At 50.4% G+C, this 18,933-nt stretch overlaps 1 pseudogene; it reads right to left on the bottom strand.

The window, feature by feature from the left end:
* Positions 1-3,905: 3,905 nt before the first annotated feature.
* Positions 3,906-17,243, bottom strand: LOC136547923 (putative F-box/FBD/LRR-repeat protein At4g03220; annotated as a pseudogene).
* Between the last annotated feature and the right edge of the window lie 1,690 nt (positions 17,244-18,933).

Here is an 18,933-nt window from a genome sequence, read left to right as displayed (position 1 = left end):
GCTCAGGCATGTGGAGCACTGGGGTTTCGTGTGATGTGCAGCCTGAGCCACTAAAATCACCACCAAACCCCTCGGTGAGGGTAGGCACCCAAGCGATGACAAAACCCCGAGCTAGTCTCTTGGCCCACAATGATGGGTAAGCATAGTGCCTCATATAGGCCTGAGCTAGATGCCGATGAGGGATTATCTATGCCCCACTTAGGCTTGACCAATTTGAACTTATGAAAGACGCTACCCGACCCATTCTTATCGCTCGAAGCATATCGATTTGGAACCAGGTGCCTCAACTCGGTTGGATGAATGGTAGAAAAAAGGCCGATGCCCTTTGCCATCATCCCAAAGATGAGTTGAAGGGATCATGAGGGGATCCTATTGAATATCTAACACCAAGGCTACTTAAACCCTTAGATCAGCAACAAGATAGCTTAATTAACTTGTTGACTAATTCTCCTAATTAGCCTGGTGCTACACCAAGCGGTGCGCTAGCGCGCCACCTACCAGAGTCTGTGATGCTCGAGCATCCCTCGCTCAAGGGCTCAAGCCAAGCGAAGTTAGCTCGGGAGCATGGCTGACCCTCAGGATAGCATAGGCCCTCGTCTCCTGAGGGTCCTATCCAACAGTAAAAATGTCAATAGGCTAGGTCGAGGAGATGCCATAGAGCTCTCGACAGGACCCTATCACTTGCGTAGAGGTATAGTGCGGTTAGCTCTATTAGGGCATTCTTCACTCCTCCTTAGCATGGAGCTGCTTGCCTATTTTGGTGAAGGGTCACACTCAGGGCATGACACAAGGGGATAAGGGGTGCACCGGACCCACACATCAACCCACGTGGCCTCGTCTCCCTTGTCGTGAAGGGACGCTAGAGGGCGGATGAGCTAGGGGTGGGCGAAACGGTGAACCCCTAGTCAGCCTAGACCTGACACTACCATCTGCAAAAGCTATCATAGGTGGTTTCCACATTGTTGGCCACGGCTACACCTAGAGCGATAATGTCTCCAATAGCTAGAAGATGAAGAAGCCCGGAGCTCTCCCTTTGCAAACAAGGAACCTAGAGAAAACCCCAACCCTATACCTCCCATGCCTTCCGAACATATAAGGATGTGCAAGGGTGCCCATAGTCAGGGATGACTCCCAAAAATCAATCTTTTGAATCAAAACCATAGACTAGAGCAATTACAACACTCCCTACTCTCTCTATCTCTCTCTCAATTGTAAGAACTCATTTGAGCATTCTATCATGAAGAACTCTCTGCTAGACATAGGTTTTCAAAGCCCGAACCAGGATAAAACCCTCTAGTATCTTGAGTGTTAACCACTGAAGTCCCACACATCGACCACTAACTAATCTCTAGTCACTAGCCATGGTTATGAGTCGACAACAACAAGGCTACCAAACAAGGCAAATGTGTTATCTGGAAAACAAGAGAGAGAAAAATAGGAAACAAAAAGCAGGACAATAGAAGTTCACATTTGCATGGATCCATAACATTTTCATGTTCTCAATCCTCATGCATGGTAGTACATACATACCGTAATGAAGCCTGGGGCAATCCCTTTGCAAACAACAAACCTAGAGAAAACCTAAACCCAATACTTCCCTTTCCTTTCGGAGATAGAAAGACAAGAAAGGGCTCCCATAGATAGGGATGACTCCCAAAAATAATCTCTCTGATCGAAACCATAAACAAGAGCAATTGCTACACTCCCCTACTCTCTCTCTGAATTATAAGATCTCATTTGAGTATTCCAACATGAAGAACTCTCTGCTGGATGTCTTGGTCGACCGAAGCAGCGCTTGTCGATACATTGTTGCGTGTCTCAAAGATTATTGAGGTGCACTCGGATGTCCTGGTCAACCTCCTGGCCGTGTTGGCGAAGGTGTTCGATGCGGTTGCCCCTAGCTCCCGCTGGAGGGGTTGCCTATCGTTGCGGTGCTGGTCGGTGAAGCGACTTGGGCGGCGATCAGATCTTGGTGTGGCTGATCGGCGAATCGAGCTTGTGGAGTATGAAGATCTCTGATCCTGGCAGATCTAGTTGACCTGACAATGTGCCTCTTTAAGCATGGAGGCGACCTTGGCGACCTCTGGTGTCTGCAGGAGCCGAGCAAGCTCATTGGCGGCCATGACCAGGTTGGCGCTTGGGGACTTATAGACGTCGTGTCCGTCAACAAGGACAAATTAATCGTCGAGGTTGCGGTGGAGTTGGCGTGGCCTTCCTTGCGAGTCAAGCTGAGCCTCAGCCATCATAAGGGCAGCCTCATTTGCTCGGCGCTGTGCACTGTTGATGTTCTTGTTGACCTGGGCGGTGCGGTCCTTCTTGGTTTCCCCTTCTCGCAGGGGGCTATCGACGCTGACGTTGAAGATTGCGCCACCCTAGAAAGGAGAGAGAGGAAGTTGCTTGGCGGTGGTCTCGGCGATAGTCTCTGTAGAGCCCTGGGACTCAGAGTCTAGATTCTCCTCCAAGATGGTTTGGAGGGATGCTCCACGGCATCGGCCGAAGTGCAGTATGTTGACGGTCGTCGGAGGCTGGTCGGCGATCTGGTCAATGGGAGGCTAGACATCTCCAACCTGGTCGGTGAACTTGCCCCTTAGGGCATCTTGGTAGGTGGAGGTGTCATTGGTGAGCCCAAAGGGTAGGGCCATAACCCCTGGAGTTTCCTGAGCAGCCTCTAATAGATCTAGATTGGAGGGTGGTCGACGCTGAACTAGAGTGGTTAGAGCCGATTCGGCGATGGAGAGACAATCGGTGAGCTTCTAGTCGACCTGATCGATGGATGCGATTAGATCATCATTGTTGATTTGCCTCCTCTAGTAGCGGAGAAGCAGGCGGCAAGTTGTTTATGAAGGTGACCTCGAAGGTGGTTTGAAGATCGTATCTGCAGTCGCAAGCGTTGGGGTGATCAACGCAGTATCGATCTGCATCGGCTCTATGAGCTCTCCAACTCCGTCAACGTTGATGATTCAGGAGATCGATCCAACCATGAAGATCTAGCCGGGCTACGGGAGGGACGAAGAGCCTGCGGAAAATACCATCTTGTTCAACATGAAAACAACACACACACCCCTACCTAGCGTGCCAACTGTCGATAGAATATCGTCGGTAGTCCTCCGAGGGGTATCCCACGAAGGTAGATTGATCGGCAGAGATGCGTGTAATCGAGAACAAGAAGACAACAGAGACACACAAGTTAGATAGGTTTAGGCCGTCAGTATGACGTAATACCCTACTCATGTGGTCTATTGGATTTGTATTGGCTATCATATGATATTGCGTGAGTTTGGAGGGGGTCCCTGCCTGCCTTATATAGTCCGGGGGATAGGGTTACAAGTCGATTAGATCTGGGAGATAACCAGAAAGTAATAATAGATTACAGGAATCATGGGATCATATGTATCCTAACAGATCTCATAGTATCTTTAGGATATCTTCCTAGTGTCTTATGGGAGGCGTCGAGCAGTGTCGAGCCCTATAAGGCTTTGTCTTGTGAGCTGGGCCGCCCCAAGGGGCGCAGCCCATGTGGTCTGCTGTGGGTATCCAAAGTCGTACCCCCCATAGGCTTCGAAGCCCGATCCAGGATAAACCCCTTTAGTGTCTTGAGTGTTAACCACCGAAGTCTCACGCATCGACCATGAACTGTTCTCTAATCACTAGCCATGGTTATGAATCCACGACAACAAGGCTGCCAAACATGGCAAAGGTGTTATCTGGGAAACAAGAGAGAAACATGAAACATAAAGTAGTACAATGGAAGTACACATTTGCAAAGGATCCATACCATTTCCATGTTGTCAAAAGTCATGCATGGCAGTAAAATACATACCACAATGAAATTAAAGGTTCCATTTTTAGGAAAAAGAAACTACAGATTCTCTGTCTAGCACATTAAAATAATTTGGACATGTGTTTTAGTTTTGTAGCGCACACAACACCTTGATCATGTCCTTCTGCAGGTAGAATTCCATGCATATTTCTGGCCTAGAGAAGCTTTGGAAAACCTAACACAACTCCTTGGCCATGTTTTCAGATATTGAAGAACTGAAAGTTAATTTCATCCATTTTAGAGCCTTCGCCCAATTGAATACTTGTTTCACAAAACTTACTTCATATTGAGATCCTCTCAACCCAATTATTTCTACTAGTTGGAGGTGATTCAACAGGAGTTCCTCTGTTTTCCACTTTTCTTACACATCACAAATGCAACCTAGTGGACAAGCAGTTTGTACCTAAAACGAGGACCACATTAATTTGGTAAGGCTAACTGATAAGGAGTTTTTCTAATCGCTTTGAATATGCTTTCAAAGGCATCTTCAACATTCACAAAAAGGATTCCATATAGACGTTAGCCTGAATTCTAAAGTTGTCAAATTGCAGTCATATGATTGTTATGAGCTCGTAGAATGTGGTATAGGGAACATGATGTTATAAATTTCCAAACATCTTTTAGCATTATGTTATGAATATCACATATCCAATAAGATTTTCAATTAATCTTATAGAATAAATTATCTAATAGAGCTATGGAAACTTTGAAGGATCATGGACCCAAGGCTTACTATACAGTGTTACTATTCCTAACTCCTAGTTGATCAAGCCTCCCATGCAACAACTCAGTCAATTTACTACAATTTTATTCTAAAGAGGGTGATAGTCATAAAAAATTAACATATAGTTGCAACCCAAATGGTGTTTATTAGAGCATTACCATGCTTCTGTATTTCTATATATGCGAAGAAGAGTTACATATATATAGAGAAAGGCTAAGCTAGAGAGTTAAGAGGGGGAAGTCCTTAGAAACACACATGGAGAGTCCCTTAGCAGCATGCTGGGTAGAATCCTAGGAGGCACCAGATGCATAGTAATAGCTGGTATTAATCATGCTACCCGATTGCAAAACTCGTTGAGACAGATGTGGGGAGGCCCTTTAGTGAAGATGTCTTCAAACTAAGATGTTGTCGAAATGTAGTACATGAACATCACTAATAACAACTTGTTCATGAACCAAGTGGAGATCAATCTCTACATACTTTGCATGCTGATGTTGAACCCGATGGGTCTATAAGTAGAGGGCAATGACATTGTCAGGCGAGAGTACTTTGTGGCAGGGGAGCATGTAGTTCCTATAGGAGTTAGCAAAACTAGCATGCTTCAACAATGTTATTGGCGACTGGCCAGTACTCAACTTCAGCACTCAAACGAGAAACTGTTTGTTGTCATTTGGACAACCAAGAGATCAAACTAGCACCAAGGAACATGGTGTAGCAAGATGTTGATCGGTGTGTTTGGGCTACCATCCTAGTGAACATCCATGTAGACCACTAGCTCAGGTTGTGGTGCAGAGTGCCATAGAGGTAGTGTAAGATACGCTTAAGAGCAGTCAAATGAGGGTGTTGAGGGGTGCCTAGTACACCTACTGCTGTGGGTGTGCTAGTGATGGGACTACAAGCATCATGGGATGAAATCCCTATAATAGAGGGGCACTATAGGGGTTGGGCATCGACATGGAAGTCTGCTGGGAAGCAAGTGTCGCGTGGTCAGAACCGCGGCAAGCATTGCTGTTCGAGTTGGTGTTAGAGTATGTGTCTCCGGTGGCTCGGGTGGACTCAAGAACACCAGAATCACAGAGAGAACGCAACGGTTTATCCTGGTTCGGGCCGATCGATGCCCTATGTCCAACGACTGATGATCCTTATACTCAAGATCACCCAAAATCGGGGGTTATAATAGAGTGTATAAGAGGAAGAGAGAGATTTGGTAGAGAGTTAGCTCGGTGCTAATCCTAAGGTTACCTCACCGCCGATGGAGTCTTCCCCTCGTTAGAGAGGAGGAAGACAACGGGTGCGGTGGAAGAGTTCTCAGTGCCCCTCTCTCGGTTGCTCTGCTCTTAGTGCTGAGCAGGAGCGAATTGATGAGGAATGGAATGATCTATCTGGGATCGTCCTCCCCCTCAAGCATCCCACCTTACCCCTTATATATCGAGATAGGTCGGGTACATGGCGGTTTGGGGGGTTGAGCCTATGGTCTAGATGTGCTGGAGTCCAAAAGGGTCCTACAGTGGCGCTTTGTGGACTGTGGTGATGTCATGGAGCCAAAGAAGCCTTGGGTGTCATCCGGTTGGCTTGTTCTGATACACTGAGTGTTAGGTTGTGTTGGCTTGGACCGGCCTCCCCTAGGGTTCACCTTCTAGAGTCTTCTTGGTGGTGAGGGAGGTCAGCTCGAGAGGCTAACATGTGGGCTCAGAAGCCCCCAAGCCCCAAAGGCCTAGGACAGCTTGTCTTCTTGTGTCACGCCCTATGCGTGACCTTGTCGGGGTAGCGGCCAGCAAGGCCTCACCCAAAGTGCTACACTGTGGAGCCCCCAGACTCGATAGCTCAGGGCATGTCTTCTTCTGCCTGAGCCTTAGCTAGCATCGTAGGTCGAGCAAGAGCTGAGGGCCAAGCTCAGATTTCCTATCGATCAGGAGCCTGGGGCTCGGGCTAGCCCTGGAGCCCTGAGCAGAGGCCTTGGCATGCTCAAGCTCGGGCAAGTTCCTTAGTATGAGGGTATGTGTGAGCGTACCTGATGGGTATAGCCCCCAAGCCCCCTGGTAATCCTGGAGGGATCGGCTAGGGGTCTCTTCGGTCAGAAACCTTAGACCTCGAGGCTTAACATACCCATATGTTAGGATCTCATTAGGAGCCCCTGAGCCCTTCGTGGCCACACTTCTTCATGATGGCGATGGGGGGCTGAAGATCTTCCGGTGATCGAACTAGCCATGGCGAGGATAGCTTTTGCTAATGAGATCGTGATGCCCTATGTGGGTCCTTTCCCCAATGTGATGGGGGTGCTTGGCTATCAAGGCCGGGCGGTAGTGATGTTGACCCTTCTTTTGATCCTATGTCGCGTAGGTCTGTGGTTCGAGTGAGGGTTCAGTGAACTCGTCTGGAAGTTACTAACTTTAGGCCTTGGGGCACCCTTCTTTTTGGTTAAGTGCCTACCATGGGTTGGGTGATAGAGAGCATCTAGGCTCTGACTCAGGGCCACATGATCACCCAATGCGCCACGCCCTTCAAGGGGCTTTGGTAGTAGGCCCCCATCCTCTCAGGTTGGTCTTCTTGGGCTGACCTTCTACGGCCATAGGTCAGTGTGCGGGGAGCGTGTCGAGCTCAGGTGAGGGTCCCTTGTTGGGCCCACTACTCAGCGGCTCCTGACTCAACTCTGGAGAGTTTGTTGATTTTTGAGGGTGCGCCGCCCGGGCGCCCGAGGGTCAGGTTGCTCTATCTAGGGAGCAAACGTAGCCCCCGAGGCCATCATGCGGCCTCGTTGCTAGCAGGTGTGGTGGCTTCTAGGCATGTCTCATTTGTGGATGCTCTGTGCAAGTGGTTGATGGCACCTAGCGTGCCACGCCTGGCAGAGGAGTTATGGCGTGCACTCCCTCGTCGTCCCACCTCATTTGGGAGATGGGACGTCGGGCCATGTGGTGTAGATTTGGCAGGGGAGGTGTCATGGCACTTGGTGTGCACGGATATAGGACATTGATAGTGGCCGGTGGGCCTAAGGGAGTCAGATCCCCTCAAGTCCCATGAGGAGGCATGCGCGGAGTGGGCGGTGCGCATGGTGGAAAGTGGAGCGGAGATTTGACTCGTTGTCAGCATTGTCCTGGCTCTGCATTTACTGTGTGGCCTCCATCATGAAACCACACTAGGGCACATTGCGAGTATTGAAGGGACACCTGGCTGGATCCCTGGAGCCTCTTTTACTAGTCGATGGCTGATCGGAGGGCCTAGAGTCACTCATCGCACATTGACTGGGGCTATAAAAGGGGAGTCCCGTGGACACGACACCTTCTATCCCTCCTCCGGTTTGTTCCCTTCTTCCTCTCAGATCTAACTCTTGGTGGCCATGGCTATGATGAAGTGCGATGCCTCTCTCTGAGTGAGCCTTGCTTCCCCCTCCCTAGTCATCCAAGTCATCCCTTGCGAGAGTGGAAGGATTCTAGTGAGGCCCTAGCCGTGACTCGAAGTTGAGGCGGTCATAGGGCTAGGGCCCTTCATGGTGGTGCTGACGTGCGTGTGCTGGGAGGGGGTTGGCCAGGGCTGTACTGCCCTCTCGACATGCTCCTACAACCCTGTTGGCGGGAGCGGCGAAGGCAGGCATGTGGGCACGATAGGGCAACGCCTGCAGGCTTCTGGGCGCTAGTGAGGCTTGGGGGTGCCCGAGTCTCATATCGCCACTCATGAGCCCCTAACCATCTGCCCAAGCTCATCATTGGGCTAGACGTTGCACTCTTCGAAGGGCTCGGGCAGCTGAGGTCAGGTCAATCTCCAAGCCGTAGCTGGTAGATCTCTGCCTCTTCTGAGTGCACTCCGACCCTCCCTGCCAGTGGCATGCTTTGCTCTTGGCTTGGATTTTTGACCTCCTCCTTTGGCTAGTGTGCTGACCTTGAGAGGGGGCACATGCAAGGCATGTCGCCGATGGGCCTTTGTTGACGCCTAGCCGCGGAACTAGTACTCTACAAATCTACCTATTTTTGCCGCCATATATTGTAATCGGGTCATTCCTAATTAATGAAATGAAATTACTTTCGTTTGTAATCTCATTGCTCACAAGTCGTGCTTGGAGATTTAGGTCCCTCATTGGGATGGGCTATTACGATAATAGCCTCGGTGGCCAAGATTGCCGCACCGGTGCTGCTAGTGGGAGAGTCCATGAGAACCCTAGGTTTACAGTCGTTCTATGCCCTGGTCATATCCCCCAGAGGAGAGATCATCGGTTTCTCGACCAAGCCACTAGTATAGTTCCCAAGCCCGTATATCGATGCTCGGGGGCTCGCTGCCTCCCTTGTTGGGTCACCACGAGCAGTTCGAGGTCAGTACTCAGACATTGTTTGAAGGTTGGCCGGTTTCACTTCTAAGCGCCCGGCTAAGGCCTTTGGTGCCCGTCCTTGAATGTCCCTCGCACCTTTGGATGCTTTGGGTGGCCTTGGAACCCTCGGCAATGCCCCTCCTAGGAGTCCCATACCATCGTGCGGCTAGGAAACGTGATCCGATGAGGGATCGAGAACTAGAGAGATAGCTGCAAATGAACAAAATAGACATAGGAGAAGGGAAAGAGGACATAGCTAGTAACTTTGCGGTTGGGACCGTTCCATTAGTGTTTTTGCTAATCTCTTACTAGGTCCTCCTGTTATGTCCATCCCATCCTTGCCTCACTTGGGGGTCTTTCAGTGCAGTTCTCCTTCAAAGGGAGCAATAGGTGGTTAGCTTAGTCAATCCTTTGGTGGAGTTGAGCCACTAGCAAAGACAAGCAAAGCAAGAAGGTCAGGAGGATGCGACTTATCTTGGTTTTTGTTGTTGGAGAGGTAGGTCGGCAAAGGAGTTTGGTAGTTTGGTACAGGCTCGGGAGGCGGTGCTTCTAGGCAGATGGCTCGGCGGTGGCCTTCCCTCATGGGGAAAGGTTGGAACTCACCTCGATTGGGTCAACCCCTTCTAAGGGGCTGAGCACCTAGATGGAGGGGCCAGCCGAGCCATCACTACCTCCAAGAACCTTGGTCACCTCGCCGATGCTCGGTTGGTTGAGCACCGCCGCTACCTTGGCTGCTTCCTTTGCTGGTGCCCTTCTCATGTTGCGGCCAGGGCTATCGGGAGCACATGGGGCGATCAGTGTAGCCACTTAGGCAATGCAGTCTGGCTCGCAGTAGTAGGCTTGCTCGTAGCTACCCTCACCGGTGATGACCCCCTTGTGGCTGGGCATCTTCAGCTTCGGATAGGTGTAGTTAGGGATAGCCACGAACTTGGCGAAGCATGGCTAGCCTAGGAGAGCTTGGTAGATGCTGGGAAAGTCAACCACCTCGAAGGTGAGTGGCTCCTTGTAGAAGTTGACCAGCTAGCTGATGGTGACGCTGAGCTAGATGTGCTCGAGGGGCATGGCTTCCTTCCCTAGGACGATCCCGTAGAATGGTGCCTTGCTGGGGCGCAGGCTGCTCCACGAGATGCCCAACCTATCACGGTGATGGCGTAGAGTATGTTGAGGCCATTGCCTTCGTCCATCAGCACCTTGGTAAGGCGCATGGTGTCCACGATTAGGCTGACCACGAGCGTGTAGCATCCTGGGTGAGGAACACGATCGGGGTTATCCCCCTAGTCGAAGGTGATGGCCGTCTAGGACCATCGGAGCCACGTTGGAGTGCTGAGGGTGTGAATGGTGTTCACCTCCCGCTCTGTGATGTGTCGCTACCGGTAGGATTCATACGCCTAGGAGCCCCCGAAGAACTTGGCGTCGTCCTCTGGGGTGGCATCCGCTAGCTCGCTGGACTTTGGGGTTGGCCTCAAGGCCTTGCCCTACTGGCTGAGGGTGCCATGGATGTAGCCCCTGATGGTGGCATGGTCCTTGAGGAGATGCTTTGCCTACCCTCCATGGAATGGGCAGGGAGCTACAAGCGCCTTCTCGAAGTGCTCAGAGCACGTAGCGCCCCCACGGGGCTGAGGCCTGGCGGCGCGGTCGACTACGACCACCATCTTCTTCCTACGGTGCTTTTGATCCTCGTTACTCTTGCCACAGTGATGCTAGGATGAAGTAAGGTCGTCGCTGTTGTCCCCACCGCTGAGGTGTCCGGCGGCCTTGGCCTTGCTGCTGAAGTTGGCCTAGATGGCATCCTTGCTAGTGGCGTTGTCCAGGAGCTCCTGCATCATGCAAGGGTCTCACGACCGAGCATGTGCACGAGCGCTTCATAGGTCATGCCGTAGATGAAGGCATTGATCACGTCGGTGACGGTGATATTGGGGAGCTCGTTGCGCTTCTTGGAGAAGCGCTGGATGTGCTCTCGGAGGATCTCATCAGCCCTCTACCTATAGTTATAGAGGTCCCATGAGTTCCCAAACCGAGTCTATGTACCCTAGAAGTGACCGACGAAGACTGAGCGGCGATCGCCCTAGCAGCGGATGTTGCCGGGCTCGAGCTATTCGAGCCAAGCTCTGGTCGAGCTCGATAGAAGCAATGGAAGGTACTGGATGGCAAAGTCATCATTTGAGCCCTGGCCTTCATGGTGAGGCAGTAGTCCTCGAGCCAATGGTCCAAGTTGGTCTTGTCATCGTACTTGGAGATGTGCGTCGGTGGCCAAAACCTCCTAGGGTAGGGGGACGCTCAAATCGCTGGCCCGAACGCCTAGGGGTCAAGTGATCCGGGGTAGCACCACCTATACCTCGCTCTAGGGTGCAGGACTATGCCTGAGTGTGGCACTAGGCCTCGATGGTGTCGTGGATGTCATAGCTGTCACCGACTCGGTGGTGCGCGGGGGGACACCGTGGGGAAAGCTCATGCCTTTGCTCCTATCGAGGCTTGGCGCCCCTAGTCCGCAGATGGTCAGAGCTACTACCGGAGGAGTCACCACTGCACCTGCCTATCGGCAGGGCGTGGGTGTCGAGGCGATCCCCATTGGTGGTAGTCATCAGTTGGGATGGCCTGGTACGAAGCTGAGAGGTAGAGCTCTTGGCCTACTGCTCGAGGGCGACGTGGAGAAGCCGCCTTGCCTCATGCAGCCGCTCTTTGGACTTTAGGTCTGGCGTGTTGGAAATGTCCTCTAGCTAGTAGGTGGTGGCCACCATGTTGTTGCCCACTCAGGGGAAGTGCAGGGTGCTAGGAGCCCCTGTGCGGGCGTCATCGTCGTTGCCAGGAGGTTGCGTGTCTTGTTGCCGCGCAAAGTCCTACCTTTGGCACTCGAGCTCTGCCTCGACGGCCTCTAGGTCCATCTATAGAGCTTGCAGGCAAGTGGCCTTCGGTCAAAGGTAGTTCACGTGGCTATAGGAACTCTAGTCTGGTGACATGACCTTAGGTGCCTCCTCGATGGGAACCTCATCGTCGATGTGATAGCACATGTGCAGCAGGGCGTAGCAGTCAATGTCGTCGGAGTCGTACTCCGGGCCGTTGCTTGTGAGGATCTCGAGGAAGGTGCACAGCAAGGTGACGTCAAGCCCCATGGCACCAGAGAGGATGGTGATCCGTGGCGCCTCATGGCTGATGAGGTGCTCCAGCTCTAGCTAGAAGGACGCTGTCGTATTCTAAATCCCAAAAGGCAGGTCCGGGAGGTAGTACCAGAAGCGGTCAAGCGGTGGGAGCACCTCACCGGTGGCGATCTGGTGGTGGACGTTGGCTAGCATGTAGAATATCTAGCAGTGGTCCGACACGGTGGGGTGCGGACCTAGATTGCACTGGATCTGCTGGGCCAGGACCTCAAGATCTGCTCCTAGGAGGCCTAGTAGAGGGGGCGGCGCTAGGAGCTCGTTGCCCGCCAGCGCAGCCCCGTTGAGCGAACGAAACTCCCAAAGTTGAGGACTTGGCCCAGAGCGAAGGCGCCAGCTGCGATGAGAACTCGTTAGGGAAGCAGACACCGTTGTCTAGGGTAGTGCCGCTTGCTTTGGTGAGAAGGCGGGTGGCTTTGGCCACTGTAGAGCATGAATCACACTTGACGCTTTCCCCTACCTAGCGCGCCAGCTATCATGGGGTCAGAACCGTGGCAAGCATTGTTGTTCGAGTCGGTGTCAGAGTACATGTCTCTGGTGGCTCGGGTGGACTCAAGAACACAAGAATTATAGAGAGGATGCAACGGTTTATCCTAGTTCAGGCTGATTGATGCCCTACATCTAGCAGCTAATGATCCTTATACTCAAGAGCACCCAAAATCGAGGGGTTACAACAGAGTGTATAGTAGAAAGAAAGAGATTTGGTAGGGGGATAGCTCGGTGCTAATTCTGAGGTTGCGTCGCCGCCAGTGGAGTCTTCCTCTCGTCAGAGGAGGAAGATGACGGGTGCAGTGGAGGAGCTCTCGGTGCCCCTCTCTAAGTTGCTCTGCTCTCGGTGTTGAGCAGGAGCTAATCGATGAGGAATGGAATGATCTGTCTAGGATCGTCCTCCCCTCTAGGATCCCACCTTACCCCTTATATATCAAGATAGGTTGGGTACATGGCGGTTTGGGGGGTTGAGTCTATGGTCAACATGCGCTGGAGTCCAGGATGGTCTTGCAGCGACGCTCTATGGACCGTGGCAATCCTGTGGAGCCGAAGAAGCTTTGGGCGTCGTTCGGCTAGCCTGTTCTGACACACTGAGTGTCAGGCTGTGTCGGCTTGGACTAGCCTCCCCCAGGGCACAGCTTCTAGAGTCTTCTTGGTGGTGAGGGAGGTCGGCTCGAGGGGCTAACATGTGGGCCCGGAAGCCCTCGAGCCCCTAGAGGCCGAGGAGAGCTTGTCTTCTTATGTCACACCCCGTGCATGACCCTATCTGGGAGCGGCCAGCAAGGCCATGCCCAAAGTGTTATGTCATGGAGCCCTCGAGCCTCGATGGCTCGGGACGTGTCTTCTTGTGCCCAGGCCTTGGCTGGCATCGTAGGCCGGGCAGGAGCCGAGGGTCGGGCTCATGTTTCCCGTCTATCGGGAGCCTAGGGCTTAGGCTAGCCCCTGAGCCCTGACTAGAGGCCTTGGCGTGCTCAGGCTCGGGCAAGTTCCTTAGTATGAGGGTGCGCGCAAGCGTACCAGATGGGTACAGCCCCCGAGCCCCCAGGCGATCCTAGAGGGATTGGTCAGGTGGTCTCTTCGGTCGGGAACCATAGACCCCGAGGCTTAACATACCCATATGTTAGGATCTCGTCCGTAGGGTACCTAGAGCACCCATCCTGAGGTATCGGTGAGGTGCCCCGATGTTGTTATTGTTACAAGTTGCGAGTGGCAAAGCTAGGCTAGAGCCAAGACACATGCTGATGGACCCTAACTTGGGGTTGTCAGAAGACGGCCAAGGGGCACCACTCTTGCCTCCATTACCACGCCGACGACAGCAAAGATCACCTTCATTGTCGCTGGTTCCTGCACTGCTATTGCCATGGGTGCTAGCAACAGTGTTAGTGAGACAGTTGGGGATGCCTTATGTAGAGGAAGAGCCATTGACGGGTAGTCGCTGAGACACGTTGGGGGTGTCAGTCTTCTTCTCTGTGGTGAGTATAGCAGTTGGCAGCTGGGATGTGGGAGGATCCAGAGTTTGATGAGTGCACTTCAGGAGGGCCTACATGTGGTCATACTTCGCATTTAGACCCTAGAGGATATTGAGTACAACGATGCGGTCATGGATAGCCTCACCAAGGTCACCCAAGGGCGTCAGCCATCCCTTCATTTTATAGACATGTCACCTTGGATAACAACGAAACACAGTGTCAAGTTGCAGAGCGTGAGTCTCATGATGTCCCAAGAACTACTACAAGATGCCGAGCCATGTGTTGGGCTCTGTGCCGCCTCGTTCACGAATGTTGTCCTAGAGGTCGACGGTGACCATGCCGAGCAACCAGGAAAGCACAACGCAATCCATCTGAAACCAAGATAGGATGGCGGGGTGAAGGACATCAGAGAGGACTTGACAGCAAGAGCATAGCACTCAAGGGTGAGCAAGATAAGGCCACACCACCAATTTATTGGGAGGATATAGGGTCGAGGACTACCAGCACTAGAGAACGGATGTTTTCCACACTCGCAGTCAGGGCCTAGTGGTGAGTGATGGTGGTAGCTTTGTAGTTGGGGTGGACATCATTGTCCTCATCGATGTTGTTAACAGAGTCATTGCCATCTATATGAGGCAGGGCAGCATAAGCTCGAGCAGCGACATCTTCATGCTCGAGAGCCTTGGTGGCTGCGCGTTCGTCATCAAGAGTAGCAAGGGCCGCGCGAACAAGGTCCTAGATGGCAGCGGCTGCATGGGTGCCAACCGCAGTGGCATCCTCCAGGTTGGCCTGCCTTGGCTACGACGACAGCAGCAGCCATGCGCTCGTGAGTAGCGGCAGCCATGCATTCGCTGGCGACATCTTGCTCACGCTCGGCATGCACAATAGCTGCGGTAGCGGTAGAGTGAGATAGGGGGCTCATGACCGTGGAGGAGAAACGATGGACTTCACTCGCGATTCTGGAAGGAGATCATAGGATCTTGGAAGTATCTTGATACCATATTAGAGCATTAACATGCTTCTGTATTTATTTATATGTGAAGAGTTCAGTTATGGATATATAGAGAAAGCCTAAGCTAGAGAGTTAGGAGGTGGAAGCCCTAGGCAACACACCTGGAGAGTCCCTAGGCAGCAAGCTGGGTAGAATCCCATGAGGCAGCCGATACATAGTAATAACATGTATTAATGTTACCAATAGCATTCAGAACTGAATACAAAGTGGAACAAATATTATAAACATGGAACCACGAATGCCTTGGGACACAAGCAGATCAGGCTCGCACCCGCACATGCAGCTACGCACTGACCCAAGCACCCATTCACCCACACCCACACACATATATATTGAACACCAAACTAGCACAAAGTTTTAGTGTCAAACCAACAACTAGAATGAGGGAACTCAACTCAAAGATCAAGACAAATCTACAAATGCAAATATGTTGCTTTTTGTCACTTCCTACTTATTTGAATAAACAAATGCATCTTTACCTCCAAGTCGCGATTTGTGTAGAACTCAAGTGACAATCTTCTTAAACCGGAACACATCCTAAGCACATTGAATAAACTGGCTCCAAAAGCATGTCCTTCATTTAATATATCCAGGTGCAAGAACATAATCTGAGGGAGCACTGTTATGTCTCCCAACAAGTATTGATAGTCATCTACGTCCTGTGAATACATAAGAAGTTACCAGAAAAAATAAAGATCATACGGGACATCCCATTTTCAAATAGCTGACTAGCACACACAAAAAAATTGTTATAACCTGACATGTTTGCATTATAGTTCTTAAGCAAAGCTAGTCATTTACACATCTAGTTTAAATATGCTAAAAAGCTATACAGGATGATTTAGTTATGATGTCACATCCCATCTGTAAAACATGAGATAAGATACATACTGTCAACTGAAAACTATACTTATTTAGGTTTTAACCACTCAATTCACTCAGCACCACTACTGAGAGTTCATGAACCCTTGAAATAACTAGAACACTAATTGCATCAGACTGTCCCTCACCACCTCATGTACATCACAGTTTCGAATGTTCTGGAATGTCTATATTACTAGGACAATTCTTTCTAGCACCACAGGTTGCATTGGTATAATTCCGAAACTCTGCGCTCACATTATTAGTTACTTGTTTTGATGTTAGGCACAACACCTCTTCAACTCTAATTCTAAGTAAAATTTATCACAATAATAGCTAGCATTACCCAATATTGTAACTCCGGAATTCCACAACAGAAGGATGTTCACTCACCGGCTGATTGATGAGGATGAGATTAAGACTGCGAAGAACCTTGAATCGCTGCAAAAATCTTAGACATTGATTCTGCTCTCTTTGGAGTTGTGGCCCATATAACCAGAAAAGTTTGGTCCTCAGGAGTTGGAGTTGTCCTAAATTGCCAAGATGGACAGATTCTGGATCATACGCATCTGCCCACGCCAGGGACACTATCTGGGGCGCTGAGATGTTAGCAACCGGTTTCCTCTGATCATCATCAAGAAGGCTGTATGCCACGCCTAACTTCTTGAGATTCGGCGCGACAATTGTGAGCTCCTGCAAGCTCCTACGAAGGTGGAACAGCTTTATTTTTAGGATAGACTTGGAGTGGATCGAGAGACTGTCCAGCCCGTGGGATTCGAAGACGCTGAGCTTCTGCAAGCACGGGCACCGTGCCTCGGAGACAGCGTCACCGAGGTTGCACGGGCCGTGGAATCGGACGCGGCTCAGGGAGAGGTTGGTGAGCTTGTCGAAGACGCCCTGGGGAGGGAAGGTGAGGCCATGATACCGTAGCTTGAGCTGAATCTTGGTGGCTTTCTCGAAGCAGGGCAGCTCAACGAGGCCTCTCTCCCCGGCCTCCTCCACCTCTTCCTCCTCCTGCTCGTCCTCCTCGTCGTCAGTGGTGGTCCTCGGAAACACGTTGCGGTAGAAAAGGTCACCGACCAGGCGGCGCGCGGCGGCGGGAAGCCAGGCCGCCACGGAATCAGGGGCGGCTTCTTTGGTGTTGACGGAGATGCGGCGGAGCACCGGGGCGTCGTCAGGGGCGTCGAGCACGTCGCGGATGCGGTTGCCGTCAGGGGCGAGGTTGAAGCGTACCTCGGGGAGGTTGCGCCAGAGCCTTTTCCAGCGGCAGGCGAGCACGCTGGTCCGCGCGGCCTCGGTGGTGTCGAGGAGCACGAGGATGCGGAGGAGGAGGTCGTCGTGGAGCGCGCTGAGGCGGTCCTCGCCGCCGTCTGGGGGCTTCGCACGCTTAGCGGCGATCTGGCCGCCGCTTAGCTCCATGGAAATGGCGGGGGGTTTCGATTCAGCCTCGGCGGCGATCTGGACTGGACTCTGGAGTACTGCACGCCGCTCGGATTTGGGAAGGATTACGGATTTGGGGGAGATGTGTTTTGCGCTCACGTGAAAAGAACGGCAGAATACACACGAAGTACGTACCTGTTTGTAAATTTTCCTTCTCTCGGGTCCTTTGTTACGTATTATGATTTACTCATCTCTAAAAAAATGAAATTCTCATTTTTCTATGAGCCAAATAATTTTAATTTTTACCAGATGAATAAAACAATACTAACACCAATGATACCGAATAAACATTACTAGATTAATCATATAATATATTTTTATATTAAATATATTTGGAGACATCAATATTCATACTATTTTATATAAACTTGGTCAAACTTAAGAAATGACGTGTTCTAAACTTAGAATCAAATTATTTTTATGATTTGCTCCATATTTTTGAAAAGAATGCATTCTTACTTTTTATGAGCTAAATAATTTTTAAGTTTTAACCAAATATATAAAAAAATACTACTATGATATCATATAAATACTATTAGATTGTGCAGAATATATTTTCACAATAAATCTATTTGGAGACCTAGATGCTGATAATATTTTATGAGAAAATTTTATATAAACTTGGTCAAACGTATAGATGCAGGGAGTATGATACATAAAACTAACCACTGTGATTCTTGATTGGATATGCTAATTTTCTGTAATAAGTTAAAAATGCTATGTTTGGTTTTGAAATCCTTTCACAAGTGCGACGCATGAGACAAATGTATGGTTGCTTTTTCTAAATTGGACCAAAAGCTATTCTTGTGCCCATGAATAACTAAATGGGAAAATATTCAATGCACACCATATCTTTTGCTGAACCGTGAAAAGCTCATAAAAACCAAACCTAGGAGTTTTAGAAAAGAAACTATGCAAATTCATAGTGTATCTATAGATGTACATTGCCACAAAAGTTTACATTCAAAATCATTTTGTAAAATTCTTATGGAAGTAACACATTTAAGGTGTATAAGCACTAGAAGACAAAGTTTTGGGAATTTATCTTCTAAAGCATATGCACCTAAAAACGTTTTATTTTCGTATGGACTTTTATAGATTGAGTTTGAATAATAAACTTGGTCACAATGTGTATCTATAGAGTAACTATGGATGTGCATCGTTTCAATTTTTTAAAAACTTCTAAGTATGTTTTTCTAAATGGTTTTCACGATTTCACCAAAGACAGTTTGCGGTGAATTGGCTCAATAGTTGTGAGCAATTCTTCTAGGCCAACGCACTTTAGCCTTAGATCGCGTCTGGCTCGCGTCGTACCACCTCATAAGCGCCGCCCGCACCTAGTACTACGTGCCAGAGAAGGATGTCGGCATGCCGACCTAGGAACGCTTCAAGGAACTCTGTCACCTGCGTTTCGGCCCGCCTGTGCGCGTGAATAGGCTGGCAGAGCTGGCCCAGCTAGCTCCCACTCCTCTCCTTGGTCCAAGAGTACACTGAGCGCTTCAATGCGCTCCTGTGTCACACACGGAACCTGATGCCCGCATAGAAGGCCAAGCTCTTCGCCGGTGGCCTCCCCGAGCATATCCGGATCAACGTCGAACTCCGGGAGCTGCACGACCTTCAAACGACTATGTACCTTGCCCGGGCATAGGCCAAATTCGGATCACAAGTT

The sequence above is a fragment of the Miscanthus floridulus genome, chromosome 4 (genome assembly GCF_019320115.1).
Source record: "Miscanthus floridulus cultivar M001 chromosome 4, ASM1932011v1, whole genome shotgun sequence".
Classification (NCBI taxonomy): Eukaryota; Viridiplantae; Streptophyta; class Magnoliopsida; order Poales; family Poaceae; genus Miscanthus; species Miscanthus floridulus.
The sequence above is the reverse complement of the archived record's forward strand: the minus strand, read 5'-3'. Positions and strand labels throughout refer to the sequence as shown.